Genomic DNA, 17,531 nt, shown 5'->3' on the forward strand with positions numbered 1-17,531 from the left:
AGCCCCTCCCCGGCATTCAGAGATCTGTCACCAGCTGACGATCCAAGTACCTTTTAATGATTGCTTGTTGAGGTTTGCTTTATTTATTTATTTCTCACTTAGGCAAGGCCTTCAAATAATAGTGGAGGGTCAATTAATTCAAAGTCTGTTCAGGGTTCAGAAAGGTTTTTGTCCTGCTACACATAACTGAGTCAGGATACCCCTGCTCAAGGTTTTCATCTTTGTCCTATATCAGTGGTGATGTGTAGACAGGTGTTCTGTGATAAATTAAGGAGTTGGCCTTGAACGCTTGATTTACCTTTCCAATTTACCTATTGGAAAGAGAGAAGGGAATCACTGTTGGGTCAAATTCTCTGCCTGAAGAGTTGAAGGCCTAAGTAGACTTTCTTCTCCATGATACAAGAGAAAAAGTGGCATTTTCCAGTTTCAGTAAACCTTTTGGAAAAGTTCTTTTTTCTTCAGCTGCTTTTTGAAAAATAAAATTGTTACGGAAGTTTTGAGCATACATAAAATTAGAAGAAATAGTAGGATAAATCTCCATATGCCTGTTTCCCTGATTCATCTATTATCAGCACATGGTGGGCCCTATTTTATCCACACCGTCTCTCCTATGCCTTACCCCTATCTGTTGGATAACTTGAAGTAAATAGTAGACACAATATTACTTCACTCCTAAATATTTCAGTATGTATCTCTAAGAGATGAGACACTATTTTTTTTAAATCACTATTACAGCTTACCCCCACTCAAAAAACTACTTAACATGATTTCTTCTTAAAAAAAAACAAAACCCTAAAGAACATTTTTTTTTCACTAAGACCTGATCTTGAAGATACAATGAAACTGTCACCACTCCCACCCCAACTTGAACAAGGGTTAGTATGGTGAATGTTATAAAGCAGATATGAATAGTTTGAAGGACTGGAACCAGTATTCACTGACAAAAATCAACTTCTGTCTATATTATTAAAAGGTTTATGTTAAATAAAAGTTGGGGGCAAGGGGCCATGGGGATTTCAGATTGACCAAGGTCCTCCCATTTCATCGAATACATTCAATTCTGGCTAGAGTGTACACAATGGAAACAGGATTCCTAGAACACAAAACTTCCCCTGCAGCACACTAGACATACCTGTGTTCCAAGCCCACCCCCAACCCCCAATGCCTCCTACTCAACTATTTCCTGGCATGTTGGACCTGCTGACAAGGGAGCATGTAGATTTTCTCTTTAATCCAGTCCTTGTTATGAGGTTGGCATGCCTGGGTATTAGCTCTGCAAACAAGGCAGCTGAGGTCTGCCAGATCATCGATAAAATCAACTGACTGATATCATATGTGATAGAGGGGCTGTTGGGATTCATTCTCTTCAGATGCTCTTCATAATTTTACAAATGCATTCAATGCCTTCATTCACAGATTCAAAGGTAAGTTCTGCCTTTTGGCCTCTTGGTAGGCTGTACCGGCAAAATGGTGTGAGACGTGGCCCCAACCAAACTCTTTCTGCTGCTGCTGCGGACGCCACCACTACATGAAACACTATTTCTTTAATATCATTAAATACACTTTCAGTATTCACCAAGTTTACCTTATTTTTCCATAACATTTTTTAAACTGACTTGTTTGAATGAGAATTCAAATAAAGTCCATGTATTGCATTTGGTGTTTCCTAAAATTCTTTAAATCTATAAATTTTCTCCTCCCTCTTTCTCTTTTTTAATGCATTTATTTGTTGAAGAAACTGGATCTTGTGTCTTATAGCATATCCTACACTCTGGGATTAGCTGATTTCATCCCTGTGGTGTCATTTGACATGTTTGTCTGTGTATTTCCTTTGTGTATTTCCTGTAAACTGGTAGTTACATGTAGCTAAGATCCTTGATCATATTCAAATTCAATATTTTGGTAGGACATTTCATAAGTGTTGCTGTGGACTCACTATTATATCACATCAGAGGCATCTGATGCTTGACACACTTTCTTTTCATTGTATTTTATCTTATTTTATTTTTTGTTACGTTAAGATTGACTGGAGGTTTCAGATATTTTCAGCCTGACCCATGCATCATTTCCCAGATGGTTTTAGCAACCCTGGATGACCATTGTCTATAGCTATTATTTCATTAGGGGCCACAAAAGATAGATATTTTAATTTAATCATTCCTTTTGTAATTACTAAGTGGAATTCTTCTATAGAGAAGAATTACTTTTCATCAATTATTCGATTACACTAGAATCTAGTTAGTACACGAACGGTGGGATAATTTATCCCCCTTTAGAAAATCTTAGAATGAGAGGTTCATGCCCTAATAAACCTTCAAATGGAACCACCGATTTTTTAAAAATATATCATTATAACCTCATAGATTTTTTTTTTAACTTGGCGTGACATGTATCGTATGTTTGTATTTTTTTTTTAATTTGAGTGTATTTGACACATTGTGTTCATTAGTTTCAGTGCACAAGGCAAGAAATAACAAGTTTTGGGTAGGATGTGGAGAAAAAGGAACCCTGGCACTCTGTTGGTGGGAATGTAAATTGTTACATCCACTGTGGAAACCAGTATGACCTCATAGATTCTTAAAAAACATATCTGATTTAATTCATTATAGTTATTATACTTTTTGATGCACAAACTATCTCATCTTTGGCCAGTGGGAGTCCCTTTCACTTGGCTCCTATTATCTCTTGACATGACCTCAGTGAATGTGGATAGCTTCTTTGCTTTCTCATGTGACAGGATGTTGTAGGCTTATATTGATTTGTTGCACCAGACCTGGAATCAGCCATCTTGCTGAGGATTTCAGCGTTGATTATTATTATTATTATTATTGTTGTTGTTATTTAGAAATGGTATTTAGAAACCACTATCTGGACACTAGGGGCACTCCTTGTCACTGAGTGAGTTATTGCTAACTAGACTTTCTAGTTATTGCTTCTAGAAGAGTTAGGTAATAATTTTTAAAAAATTATACCATGAGTATATTTTAACTTGGTTGAAATGGAAGTCTACAAACCTCATTGTTCCGTATTTCCTTTAACCACGCTTCAGGATTTTATAAGATTCAGCTTAGGGAAAATTGAGTTCATGATATTTAGTTGGGTTTACTGAGTTATATCTATGTGATTTTTTCAGTCACTATTGTGTAGTTAAGCCACTGCTGGCCATCAGTGTATGAATGCCCTCTATGGTTCCTGGAAACAGAAATATGGATAGTAGAGTAAAAGCTAGGCATGCAATGCATGGAACTGGAAGCTGATCTCTGGAAAATTCGTTCAGTCATCAGATGCTTTTAATTGTTAGTGGACAATTTGGTTCTCATCAAAATCTATTTTCAATGGAAGTGCTGTGCTGTCCAGGAATATATTTGATAATGTATACAAATGATAATATATGCAAATTAAAAAGCAGCATATATTTTTAAAAATTTATGGTAATCATGCAAAATAGAACTTATCAAAATTCCTGTTTGTAGGGCACAAATTTACAACAGAACTATACACAACAAAAGCATATTTTTGTAATGTTGCATATTTTATGCATCCCAGTTATCAATAAAATTTTTTTGATTCCAGAAAATATTAAATTTTCATGCTATTCTCATTGTAAAAATGAATATTAGAAAGTGTAGGAAAGAATATCCAATGGAAAAAAGACAGTCTCTTTAACGAATGGTGCTGGGAGAACTGGACAGCAACATGCAGAAGAATGAAACTAGACCACTTTCTCACACCATTCACAAAAAATAAACTCAAAATGGATAAAGGACCTGAATGTGAGATAGGAAACCATCAAAACCCTAGAGGAGAAAGCAGGAAAAAACCTCTCTGACCTCAGCTGCAGCAATTTCTTACTTGACACATCTCCAAAGGTAAGGGAATTAAGAGCAAAAATGAACTATTGGGACCTCATCAAGATAAAAACCTTCTGCACTGCAAAGGAAACAATCAACAAAACTAAAAGGCAACCAACAGAATGAGAAAAGATATTTGCAAATGACATATCGGACAAAGGGCTAGTATCCAAAATCTATAAAGAACTCACCAAACTCCACACCCAAAAAACAAATAATCCAGTGAAGAAATGGGCAGAAAACATGAATAGACACTTCTCTAAAGAAGACATCCAGATGGCCAACTGGCACAGGAAAAGATGCTCAATGTCACTCCTCATCAGGGAAATACAAATCCAAACCACACTCAGATATCACCTTAACGCCAGTCGGAGTGGCTAAAATGAACAAATCAGGAGACTATAGATGCTGAGAGGATGTGGAGAAACGGGAACCCTCTTGCACTGTTGGTGGGAATGTAAACTGATGCAGCCACTCTGGAAAACAGTGTGGAGGTTCCTCAAAAAATTAAAAATAGATCTACCCTATGACCCAGCAATAGCACTGCTAGGAATTTACCCAAGGGATACAGGAGTGCTGATGCATAGGGACACTTGTACCCCAATGTTTATAGCAGCACTTTCAACAATAGCCAAATGATGGAAAGAGCCTAAATGTCCATCAACTGATGGATGGATAAAGAAATTGTGGTTTATATACACAATGGAATACTATGTGGCAATGAGAAAGAATGAAATGGCCTTTTATAGCAACGTGGATGGAACTGGAGAGTGTTATGCTAAGTGAAAGAAGTCATACAGAGAAAGACAGATACCATATGTTTTCACTCTTATGTGGATCCTGAGAAACTTAACAGAAGACCATGGGAGAGCAGAAGGAAAAAAAGTTAGGGAGAGAGCCAAACCGTAAGAGACTCTTAAAAACAGAATAAACTGAAGGTTGATGGGGGGTGGGAGGGACAGGAGGGTGGGTGATGGGCATTGAGGAGGGCACCTGTTGGGATGAGCACTGGGTGTTGTATGGAAAACAATTTAACAATAAACTTCATATTAAAAAAAAAAGAAAGTGTTCTTACATAAAGAGATGATAAAAAAAATTTCAGCCAATACTACAGAGAAGGTAAATATTACAAAAATATCTTAGGGCAGTTATTAATTAATAAGAATATGCTTTTTTTCAGATTCTGATAGTTGAGTATTTGTTAGGTATTAAAATTTGGGGTTTTTTGGCGGGGGCGCCTGGGTGGCTTAGTCGGTTAAGTGTCCAACTTTGGCTTAGGTCATGATCTTGCGGTTTGTGGGTTTGAACCCCGTGTCAGGCTTTGCACCAACATCTCAGAGCCTGGAGCCTGCTTCAGATTCTGTGTCTCCCTCTCTCTCTGCCCCTCCCCTACTTGCACTCTGTTTCTCTCTCAAAAATAAATAAACACTAAAAAAATTTTAAACTTTGGGTTTTTTAAAAATTCTTATTTATTATTTAAAAATTTAAAAATTTTAAGTTTGTTTGTTTGTTTATTGAGAGAGAGAGAGAGACAGAGAAAGTGGGAGGGGCAGAGAGATAGAAGGGGAGGAGAGAATCTCAAGAAGGCTTCACACTGGCAGCACAGAGCCTGATGTGAGGCTCGAACTCATGAACCTGAGCTAAAACCAAGAGTTAGTTGCTTAACTGACTGAACTGCCCAGGTGCTCCATATTTATTATTATTCTTTAAGTTGGCTTCACACCCAGCGTGGAGCCCAATGCAGGGCTTAAACCCAGGACCCTGAGATCAAAACCTGAGCTGAGATCAAGAGTTAGACACTTAACCAACTGAGACACCCAGGTGCCCCTAAACTTTGTGTTTTTGTGTGATTTTTCTTCTCAATAGAAACAAATATGTACTTCCATACCAAATTTTGTATTGTAATTATATATTGTTTTTTTTTAATTTTTAAAAATTCTTATGTTTATTTGTTTTGAGAGAGAGAGAGAGAGAGAGAGAGAGTATGAGTGGGGGGAGGGGCAGAGAGAGAGGGAGACACAGAATCAGAAGCAGGCTCCAGGCTCTGAGCTATCAGCACAGAGCCCTATGTGGAGCTTGAACTCACAGACCGTGAGATTGTGATCTGAGCTGAAGTCAGATGCTTAACTGACTGAACCACACAGAAGCCCCTATATTTGTAGTTATTTTTTTAGGTAAGCCCCTCAAATTGTAGAAACCTCAGACTCCACAAAATCTGGAGCTGCTGAGTGTTGGTTATTCTTTCTCTCTTTATCCTCCCTCCACTTTAAAAAAATAAAAAATCAGGTGTAATTAGTGTACAGTGTTATATTAGTTTCAGGTATACAATATAATGAATCAAGGGTTCTATACATTACTCACTGCTCATCATAAGTGTACTGTTAATACTCTTCACCTATTTCACCCATCCCCCACTCATTTCCCCTAGGTAACCATCAGTTTGTCTCTATAGTTAAGAGTCTTTTTGGTTTGTCTCTTTTTTCCTTTGTTCATTTGTTTTGTCTCTTAAATTCCACATGTGAGTGAAATCATATGGTATTTGTCTTTCTCTGACTGACTTATTTAACTTAGCATAATACCCTCTAGATCTATTCATGTTGTTGCAGATGGCAAGATTGCAAGATTGCATTCTTCTTTATGGCAGAGTAATATTCCACTATATATATATATATATATATATATATATATATATATATATATAGTTGGGTTGTTTATATATATATGTATATATATGTGTGTGTGTATATATATACATATATATATATATATATATATATATATATATGTATAGTTGGGTTGTTTCCATATGTTGGCTATTATAAATAATGCTGCAATAAATATAGGGGTTGTGTGTATCTTTTTGAATTATTATTCTAATTTTCTCTGGGTTGTTCTTTATTTAGACTCTTCTAGTTTTAGCTCTTCTCTCCTTCTCTGTCCGTTTTGTGCCCTGGAGCACAGGGGCAGATTGCCATAGCTGGGCTTATGTGCTGTGCTCTTTGACTTCTAGATGGGTTGAGCCAGAGAGGCACAGCTAGAGTTGAAAAGGAAAGAAAAAGTTAGTATATCTATTTCTTTTGCTTTTTTCTTGTCTCTCACCATTGTTGGAACAGTGAGTGTGCTTCCCTAGGCATCAGAACTACTTGGTGGAAAGCTTTTTCTCTGTGGTTTCAGCTTGTATGGGGCTGTGATAACACTATTTTCTTCCTTTTTCCCTTCAGGCCTTGAATGTAATGGCCTTCTCCAAGATGCCCTGCCATCCTTGTTGATTTCCTTAATCCTCTTCGCATTTAAGTAATAGTCCTCTTGTTAAGTTCTGTCAGTTAAACTTTTCTGAGTGTGCCATTTGTTTCCTGCTGGTACTGAGATAAGTGAGTAGGGAAGGCTGGGATGGGGAATTAGTTGAAGCTTGTTGGCTCCTTTTGATACACATGGTACTTCAGCTTGCACTTCCCTTTTTGTCTGAAAGCTTTGCTGTATCTGGACCCTGTCTAGGGCATGAGACCCTTTGCCAAGGCAGGGATCTCTTGTGCTTAGGTTTTAGGCTTCATTGGGATGCCACATACCCACTTTCCCTAAGGGCATGCTTTCTCCTTGGGATGTCAACATTGAGTAACATGTGAGTGATTCCCTAAGATATCTGTATTCTATTCTCTATATAGTGTTTAGAATTATTCCCCTTTTGCTGCCTCTTGCTCATATAGGTACATCCCTCTTTTCCTTCTTCCTCTAGTATCTTTAATATAATATATGCAGCTGGTTTTATTATTTCAAGTAACTTATGATCTTACAGAAATCCCCGAGAGGGAAGATGGCGGCGTAGGAGGACGCTGGGCTCACTGCGCGTCCTGCTGATCACTTAGATTCCACCAACACCTGCCTAAATAACCCAGAAAACCACCAGAGGATTAGCAGAACGGAGTCGCCGGAGCCAAGCGCAGACGAGAGGCCCACGGAAGAGGGTAGGAAGGGCGGCGAGGCGGTGCGCGCTCCACGGACTGGCGGGAGGGAGCCGGGGCGGAGGGGCGGCTCGCCGGCCAAGCAGAGCCCCCGAGTCTGGCTTGCAAAAAGCGGAGGGGCCTGACGGACTGCGTTCCGACAGCAAGCGCGACTTAGCGTCTGGGAGGTCATAAGTTAACAGCTCTGCTCAGAAAGCGGGAAGGCTGGAGGACAAAGGGAAGGAGAGCTGCTGAGCCCCCGGATGACAGAGCTCAGTTTGGTGGGGAACAAAGGCGCTCGCCAGCGCCATCTCCCCCGCCCATCCCCCAGCCAAAATCCCAAAGAGAACCAGTTCCTGCCAGGGAACTTGCTCGCTCCTCGCGCAAACACCCAACTCTGCGCTTCTGCGGAGCCAAACCTCCGGCAGCGGATCTGACTCCCTCCTGCTGCCACAGGGCCCCTCCTGAAGAGGATCACCTAAGGAGAAGCAAGCTAAGCCTGCCCCTCCTGCCCCTGTGCACCTTGCCTACCCACCCCAGCTAAGACGCCAGATCCCCAGCATCACAAGCCTGGCAGTCTGCAAGTAGCCCAGACAGGCCACCCCACCCCACAGTGAATCCCGCCCATAGGAGAGGGGAAGAGAAGGCACGCACCAGTCTGACTGTGGACACAGCGGTGGGCTGGGGGCAGACATCAGGTCTGACTGCGGCTCCGCCCACGAACTCCAGTTATACACCACAGCACAGGGGAAGTGCCCTGCAGGTCCTCACCACGCCAGGGACTATCCAAAATGACCAAGCGGAAGAATTCCCCTCAGAAGAATCTCCAGGAAATAACAACAGCTAATGAGCTGATCAAAAAGGATTTAAATAATATAACAGAAAGTGAATTTAGAATAATAGTCATAAAATTAATCGCTGGGCTTGAAAACAGTATAGCGGACAGCAGAGAATCTCTTGCTACAGAGATCAAGGGACTAAGGAACAGTCACGAGGAGCTGAAAAACGCTTTAAACGAAATGCATAACAAAATGGAAACCACCACGGCTCGGATTGAAGAGGCAGAGGAGAGAATAGGTGAACTAGAAGATAAAGTTATGGAAAAAGAGGAAGCTGAGAAAAAGAGAGATAAAAAAATCCAGGAGTACGAGGGGAAAATTAGAGAACTAGTGATACACTAAAAAGAAATAATATACGCATTATTGGTATCCCAGAGGAGGAAGAGAGAGGGAAAGGTGCTGAAGGGGTACTTGAAGAAATAATAGCTGAGAACTTCCCTGAACTGGGGAAGGAAAAAGGCATTGAAATCCAAGAGGCACAGAGAACTCCCTTCAGACGTAACTTGAATCGATCTTCTGCACGACATATCATAGTGAAACTGGCAAAATACAAGGATAAAGAGAAAATTCTGAAAGCAGCAAGGGGTAAACGTGCCCTCACATATAAAGGGAGACCTATAAGACTCGTGACTGATCTCTCTTTTGAAACTTGGCAGGCCAGAAAGAATTGGCACGAGATTTTCAGTGTGCTAGACAGAAAAAATATGCAGCCGAGAATCCTTTATCCAGCAAGTCTGTCATTTAGAATCGAAGGAGAGATAAAGGTCTTCCCAAACAAACAAAAACTGAAGGAATTTGTCACCACTAAACCAGCCCTCCAAGAGATCCTAAGGGGGACCCTGTGAGACAAAGTACCAGAGACATCACTACAAGCATAAAACATACAGACATCACAATGACTCTAAACCCATACCTTTCTATAATAACACTGAATGTAAATGGATTAAATGCGCCAACCAAAAGACTTAGGGTATCAGAATGGATAAAAAAACAAGACCCATCTATTTGCTGTCTACAAGAGACTCATTTTAGACCTGAGGACACCTTTAGATTGAGAGTGAGGGGATGGAGATCTATTTATCATGCTACTTGAAGCCAAAAGAAAGCTGGCGTAGCCATCCTTATATCAGACAAACTAGACTTTAAATTAAAGGCTGTAACAAGAGATGAAGAAGGACATTATATAATAGTGACAGGGTCTATCCATCAGGAAGAGCTAACAATTATAAATGTCTATGCACCGAATACCGGAGCGCCCAAATATATAAAACAATTACTCATAAACATAAGCAACCTTATTGATAAGAATGTGGTAATTGCAGGGGACTTTAACACCCCACTTACAGAAATGGATAGATCAACTAGACACACGGTCAATAAAGAAACAAGGGCCCTGAATGAGACATTGGATCAGATGGACTTGACAGATATATTTAGAACTCTGCATCCCAAAGCAACAGAATATACTTTCTTCTCGAGTGCACATGGAACATTCTCCAAGATAGATCATATACTGGGTCACAAAACAGCCCTTCATAAGTTTACAAGAATTGAAATCATACCATGCATCCTTTCAGACCACAATGCTATGAAGCTTGAAATCAACCACAGAAAAAAGTCTGGAAAACCTCCAAAAGCATGGAGGTTAAAGAACACCCTACTAACGAATGAGTGGGTCAACCAGGCAATTAGAGAAGAAATAAAAAAAAATATATATATGGAAACAAACGAAAATGAAAATACAACAATCCAAACGCTTTGGGATGCAGCGAAGGCAGTCCTGAGAGGAAAATACATTGCAATCCAGGCCTATCTCAAGAAACAAGAAAAATCCCAAATACAAAATCTAACAGCACACCTAAAGGAAATGGAAGCACAACAGCAAAGGCAGCCTAAACCCAGCAGAAGAAGAGAAATAATAAAGATCAGAGCAGAAATAAACAATATAGAATCTAAAAAAACTGTAGAGCAGATCAACGAAACCAAGAGTGGTTTTTTGAAAAAATAAACAAAATTGACAAACCTCTAGCCAGGCTTCTCAAAAAGAAAAGGGAGATGACCCAAATAAATAAAATCATGAATGAAAATGGAATTATTACAACCAATCCCTCAGAGATACAAACAATTCTCAGGGAATACTATGAAAAATTATATGCCAACAAATTGGACAACCTGGAAGAAATGGACAAATTCCTGAACACCCACACTCTTCCAAAACTCAATCAGGAGGAAATAGAAAGCTTGAACAGACCCATCACCAGCGAAGAAATTGAATCGGTTATCAAAAATCTCCCAACAAATAAGAGTCCAGGACCAGATGGCTTCCCAGGGGAGTTCTACCAGACGTTTAAAGCAGAGATAATACCTATCCTTCTCAAGCTATTCCAAGAAATAGAAAGGGAAGGAAAACTTCCAGACTCATTCTATGAAGCCAGTATTACTTTGATTCCTAAACCAGACAGAGACCCAGTAAAAAAAGAGAACTACAGGCCAATATCCCTGATGAATATGGATGCAAAAATTCTCAATAAGATACTAGCAAATCGAATTCAACGGCATATAAAAAGAATTATTCACCATGATCAAGTGGGATTCATTCCTGGGATGCAGGGCTGGTTCAACATTCGCAAATCAATCAACGTGATACATCACATTAACAAAAAAAAGGAGAAAAACCATATGATCCTGTCAATCGATGCAGAAAAGGCCTTCGACAAAATCCAGCACCCTTTCTTAATAAAAACTCTTGAGAAAGTCGGGATAGAAGGAACATACTTAAAGATCATAAAAGCCATTTATGAAAAGCCCACAGCTAACATCATCCTCAACGGGGAAAAACTGAGAGCTTTTTCCCTGAGATCAGGAACACGACAGGGATGCCCACTCTCACCGCTGTTATTTAACATAGTGCTGGAAGTTCTAGCAACAGCAATCAGACAACAAAAGGAAATCAAAGGCGTCAAAATTGGCAAAGATGAAGTCAAGCTTTCGCTCTTTGCAGATGACATGATATTATACATGGAAAATCCGATAGACTCCACCAAAAGTCTGCTAGAACTGATACATGAATTCAGCAAAGTTGCCGGATACAAAATCAATGTACAGAAATCAGTCGCATTCTTATACACTAACAATGAAGCAACAGAAAGACAAATAAAGAAACTGATCCCATTCACAATTGCACCAAGAAGCATAAAATACCTAGGAATAAATCTAACCAAAGATGTAAAGGATCTGTATGCTGAAAACTATAGAAAGCTTATGAAGGTAATTGAAGAAGATTTAAAGAAATGGAAAGACATTCCCTGCTCATGGATTGGAAGAATAAATATTATCAAAATGTCAATACTACCCAAAGCTATCTACACATTCAATGCAATCCCAATCAAAATTGCACCAGCATTCTTCTCGAAACTAGAACAAGCAATCCTAAAATTCATATGGAACCACAAAAGGCCCCGAATAGCCAAAGTAATTTTGAAGAAGAAGACCAAAGCAGGAGGCATCACAATCCCAGACTTTAGCCTCTACTACAAAGCTGTCATCATCAAGACAGCATGGTATTGGCAGAAAAACAGACACATAGACCAATGGAATAGAATAGAAACCCCAGAACTAGACCCACAAACGTATGGCCAACTCATCTTTGACAAAGCAGGAAAGAACATCCAATGGAAAAAAGACAGTCTCTTTAACAAATGGTGCTGGGAGAACTGGACAGCAACATGCAGAAGGTTGAAACTAGACCACTTTCTCACACCAGTCACAAAAATAAACTCAAAATGGATAAAGGACCTGAATGTGAGACAGGAAACCATCAAAACCTTAGAGGAGAAAGCAGGAAAAGACCTCTCTGACCTCAGCCGTAGCAATCTCTTACTCGACACATCCCCAAAGGCAAGGGAATTAAAAGCAAAAGTGAATTGCTGGGACCTTATGAAGATAAAAAGCTTCTGTACAGCAAAGGAAACAACCAACAAAACTAAAAGGCAACCAACGGAATGGGAAAAGATATTTGCAAATGACATATCGGACAAAGGGCTAGTATCCAAAATCTATAAAGAGCTCACCAAACTGCACACCCGAAAAGCAAATAACCCAGTGAAGAAATGGGCAGAAAACATGAATAGACACTTCTCTAAAGAAGACATCCGGATGGCCAACAGGCACATGAAAAGATGTTCAGCGTCGCTCCTTATCAGGGAAATACAAATCAAAACCACACTCAGGTATCACCTCACGCCAGTCAGAGTGGCCAAAATGAACAAATCAGGAGACTATAGATGCTGGAGAGGATGTGGAGAAACGGGAACCCTCTTGCACTGTTGGTGGGAATGCAAATTGGTGCAGCCGCTCTGGAAAGCAGTGTGGAGGTTCCTCAGAAAATTAAAAATAGACCTACCCTATGACCCAGCAATAGCACTGCTAGGAATTTATCCAAGGGACACAGGAGTACTGATGCATAGGGGCACTTGTACCCCAATGTTCATAGCAGCACTCTCAACAATAGCCAAATTATGGAAAGAGCCTAAATGTCCATCAACTGATGAATGGATAAAGAAATTGTGGTTTATATACACAATGGAGTACTACGTGGCAATGAGAAAAAATGAAATATGGCCTTTTGTAGCAACGTGGATGGAACTGGAGAGTGTGATGCTAAATGAAATAAGCCATACAGAGAAAGACAGATACCATATGGTTTCACTCTTATGTGGATCCTGAGAAACTTAAGAGAAACCCATGGGGGAGGGGAACAAAAAAAAAAAAAAAGAGGTTAGAGTGGGAGAGAGCCAAAGCATAAGAGACTGTTGAGAACTGAGAACAAACTAAGGGTTGATGGGGGGTGGGAGGGAGGAGAGGGTGGGTGATGGGTACTGAGGAGGGCACCTTTTGGGATGAGCACTGGGTGTTGTATGGAAACCAATTTGACAATAAATTTCATATAAAAAAAAAAAAAAAAAAAAGAAATCCCCAAGGCAGGATACTGAGGATCAGAATGAAATGGGTAAAAAGAAAAATATAAGGAGAATAACACAAACTAAAGTTCTATTATTATGCCCCCAGACCACCCAGAATTGTTGCAGGGTGTTTATTATGTGGTACAGAGTGTTTCTTGAAGCCCACTTGGGGCAGATCTTGGCTTGCTTACTTTCGGATCCATATTCTGTATTTATCTGCCCTGTTCTGTACTACAAGAAACTATATTTTTCAGGGCTCTAGCCCTCTAGTATCTTTGTAGGTTTGACCAATGGACTACACTGGTATAAAGGAGACCCGAAGAGGGAGAAAAGACTTCTCTCTTCTTTGCTTTTGGTAGCATCTCTGGCAGCATTCCTGTGCCTCCTGTGTGGTTCCAGATTCTGCTGGAAAATGTCTCTCTTTATGGCTCCCTTGGGAAGGCCCACTATCACCCCATTTTGTACCCAGTGACCTCTGCTTGTGGATTTGGGAACACCACCTCTTCTCTGTGTTTCTCCCGTCCTAGGGCAGTGCCATCTTTTTCTTGTTGCTGATCTCTGGGATGTCTCACCATCTCCAGTTCAGCTCCTTATTGTTTTTCATCACTGGTTCAATCAGTTCCCTAGATTAAATTCTATCTGTTTGAAATACCTTAAATGGTTTATGTTTTCTGATTGAAATCCAAATGATACATTGTGTTTCTTCCCAATGGGAGAACTTGTGTTTTGCTAAAATCCCATCTTTGCCAGAGATTTGCTGTGTTAAAAAAAAAAAAAAAAAGAAAGCAACCTGATCAATGTAATTTAAATAAAATGAGACTTATTGCAAATATTTAATGCTCATGAAATCCAAGATTTATTGCAAGCACACAGCAAATGAAATCTGTTCTACTCTCTGGGCAGGCTCAACCTTCAGGTGATAGTATGGATAAGTAAATCAAACTAAGCCACAGCTGACTATTTTACTGCAATCTCAGATAAAGTTATACAAGGCTTCTGGAGAAAACCCTTCCCTCTCTTCAGTCTATGGTTAGTTTCCAGTAGTGTTCTTAAAAAGGGAGAAAAAAAGGAAAAAATGTGGTTGTGTAACTATATTATTTACCATCCACTTAGACTTCAACAGAGACTATGGGAGAAGTAACAGGTCAGTGGTACCCAGAAGACTTTCGATAATACAGGCTTATGTTAACTTTCAAATTTCAAAATCTGTTGCTTGCTGACTTCATTTTATCCTATGTAATTAACTCCTCTCATACATCTTCCAGATCTTTTTAATTTTTTTAACTTTCTTCTCATGTAATTTTTCTATTATAACATCTTTATCATCGGGAAAGAGCCTTATGTCCAGGACAAAAAGAATGGTTATACACAGACCCCGTAGTCCATTTGGTCAAACTGTAGCTATAATTGTGAGGTATCATTTCATTTTATGTAAACATTCTCCAGTTCCCCCTGCATTGGTTTGACCATTTTTGTAATGTTTGAAGAACTTGAAAATGTCCTCAATTTCACTGACTATCCATGTTTTATTTTTAATTTTTCCTTTCTTCCAATGAATACCTGGTCTATACTGCTTTCTCAAATTATGTTGTGGAATGGGTCAGAAGCCGGGTAATAGGGGACTTCGGCAGAAGGAGTCTGTGGTTTCCATTGTGATTGCCCATGATTAATGTGTCTCTGCTCCCATCTGCCTCTAGTTCTGGCTCTTAGTTTATAAAGCTTATAGCGTGGTAGTAGACAGCCTGGGATGAAAAGCCTGGGATGGGAAAGGGGCTCTTTATTCATCACTCTGCTCTTGTCTCTTAATTTATACCTAGCTGGTAAGAGATTTGATCATGATCTTTGTTATTTGACCTTTCCTTCCCTCCAAATCACGCCAATTGTCACGGTCTTGCTGAACCCCGTTTCTCTTCTTTACTTTATTACACAGGTGTTGTTGGTCCAGATAGGCCTTCCAGAATGCTGCCAAGGAAGGGAAACTGGAACTGATTGTCTCTGGCGGGGCTGACCTGTGGACTTAAAGTCCCTGAACCCATAATGGCCACCATTTCTTTGGATCTGTTTTGAGGTTCTGCAGAAATATAAAGCTGCTAATCAAAGTTACTACTAGTCACTTGTTTATTGGTCAGCCCATGCTTATTAAATAATTGCACAAAATCATTAGTGACCAAGGTAAGGGCAGTGATGTCTACTAATGGCTAAACCACAGGTATCAGGAAAGGTTTGGAAATAGCTGCAGTTACTGAACTTTGATAGGGGTCACATGTGGACCAGGGACTAAGGCAGTGGACATTACCAAAGAACAAGGGTCTAGGGAAGACAACCTTCATGAATGCAGCTTTTGCTGAGGTGCTACCCTCCTATGTCTTCAGATGGAGAACTAGAGCCACTTTCCAGGTTATGTAAGTCTACATGTATTATGGCAAAATGGCCAGGTAGAACTGCTATCCTAAATATTTATAATGGCAAAATCAAGCTTGGATTTTTGTCAGAATGGACTTTGGTGAGACATTATGCAGTAATTAAAGTGATATGTGGGTGTATGTGTATGTATGCAATATGCTTTTCCAAAAGATACTTGAAAAGTTTAGGAAGAATGGACAGTGTTCCTACCCCAAACTATACAGGGTAAGGTCCATTCCTTATCTACACCCCCCAGCCTCAACACTGGGGTAGGACTAAATGTAAATGTAGATCATGGTGGACTTTGGTTGGAAGACCAGTTACAGATCTGTTTAGATCAGTTAGAGAAGAAATGGAATGTGAACCATAAGACCTATGTGTAGAAATAAAGGGACAATTTCCATATGACAAGATACCCGATAAACATACAGCTGTCAAGTATTTTGGGTGAAAGCAAAGCCTCCTTAAAAATCAACTGATGAACCACCCCTCCTCCTCATTAAAGGCCATCAAATAGAATGATTTCAGACAGGACCTGAGAATTTGAGAAACCAGGAATCTAGTACATAATAAAATGGAAATTTAGAGCTGATTAAAACCTTCATGAGGGCGCCTGGGTGGCGCAGTCGGTTAAGCGGCCGACTTCAGCCAGGTCACGATCTCGCGGTCCGGGAGTTCGAGCCCCGCGTCAGGCTCTGGGCTGATGGCTCAGAGCCTGGAGCCTGTTTCAGATTCTGTGTCTCCCTCTCTCTCTGCCCCTCCCCCGTTCATGCTCTGTCTCTCTCTGTCCCAAAAATAAATAAAAACGTTGAAAAAAAAATTTAAAACCTTCATGGAATATAGAAAAAGAAGGATCAAAGAGTATTGAAGCAGAAATCTGAATTGTCATAGCAGAGATCTTTTACTTATGACATGACTACAGGTTTCCACCAGCTTGTTATCAAGCTGAAGTTAGACATTACTATCAGATCCTTGATGCATAATATTTATAGTTTGTGGTAGATAATGATATATAATTTTATTATCTCCTTTAGCATCATTTCCTATATGGGTTCAGATATTTGTGATTCATCAGTTTTATTGCCTTCATAAATTCATGAGTTAAGAAACCCGTCCAAGTGTTGCTGAAGATAGAAATCAGCACCAGATGATCTTGGGAGATGTCAGTGAAGAATCCAACTCTCAGAATGCTAAACCCAGGTTGGGAGAAGCCCACAAAAAAATGTTGCTGTAGTGTGGCTTATTTCAGACTGTGTATGTCACAAGTCACATATTGGAAGTTTCCATTGGAACAAGTGGCTAGAAACAGTTGTTAAGTTGTAGCAAGCAAAAGAATTTGAAATTGGATGCTGTTAACATTTACAGATGGCTGCCCATAGACAAAAGAACCTAACTCAATCACTCTGCAGTTTTGTGACCTTGGATGGGGCATTTAGCCATTTGGGTCCTCAGTTTCCTTGTTTGTAAATGGAATGGGTATAATAATTCATTATAAGTTGTCAGGATTTGATGAGACAGTGCATGAAAAACACTTGGAGG

General features: G+C 39.8%; 1 pseudogene; it reads right to left on the reverse strand.

Annotated features, from left to right (window-relative positions):
- Window positions 1–1,176: 1,176 nt before the first annotated feature.
- On the reverse strand, window positions 1,177–14,164 carry LOC112854409 (enhancer of rudimentary homolog pseudogene; annotated as a pseudogene).
- Between the last annotated feature and the right edge of the window lie 3,367 nt (window positions 14,165–17,531).

The sequence above is a fragment of the Puma concolor genome, chromosome D2 (assembly GCF_028749965.1).
Source record: "Puma concolor isolate L17-30 chromosome D2, mPumCon1.1.hap2, whole genome shotgun sequence".
In the NCBI taxonomy this organism is placed as follows: domain Eukaryota; kingdom Metazoa; phylum Chordata; class Mammalia; order Carnivora; family Felidae; genus Puma; species Puma concolor.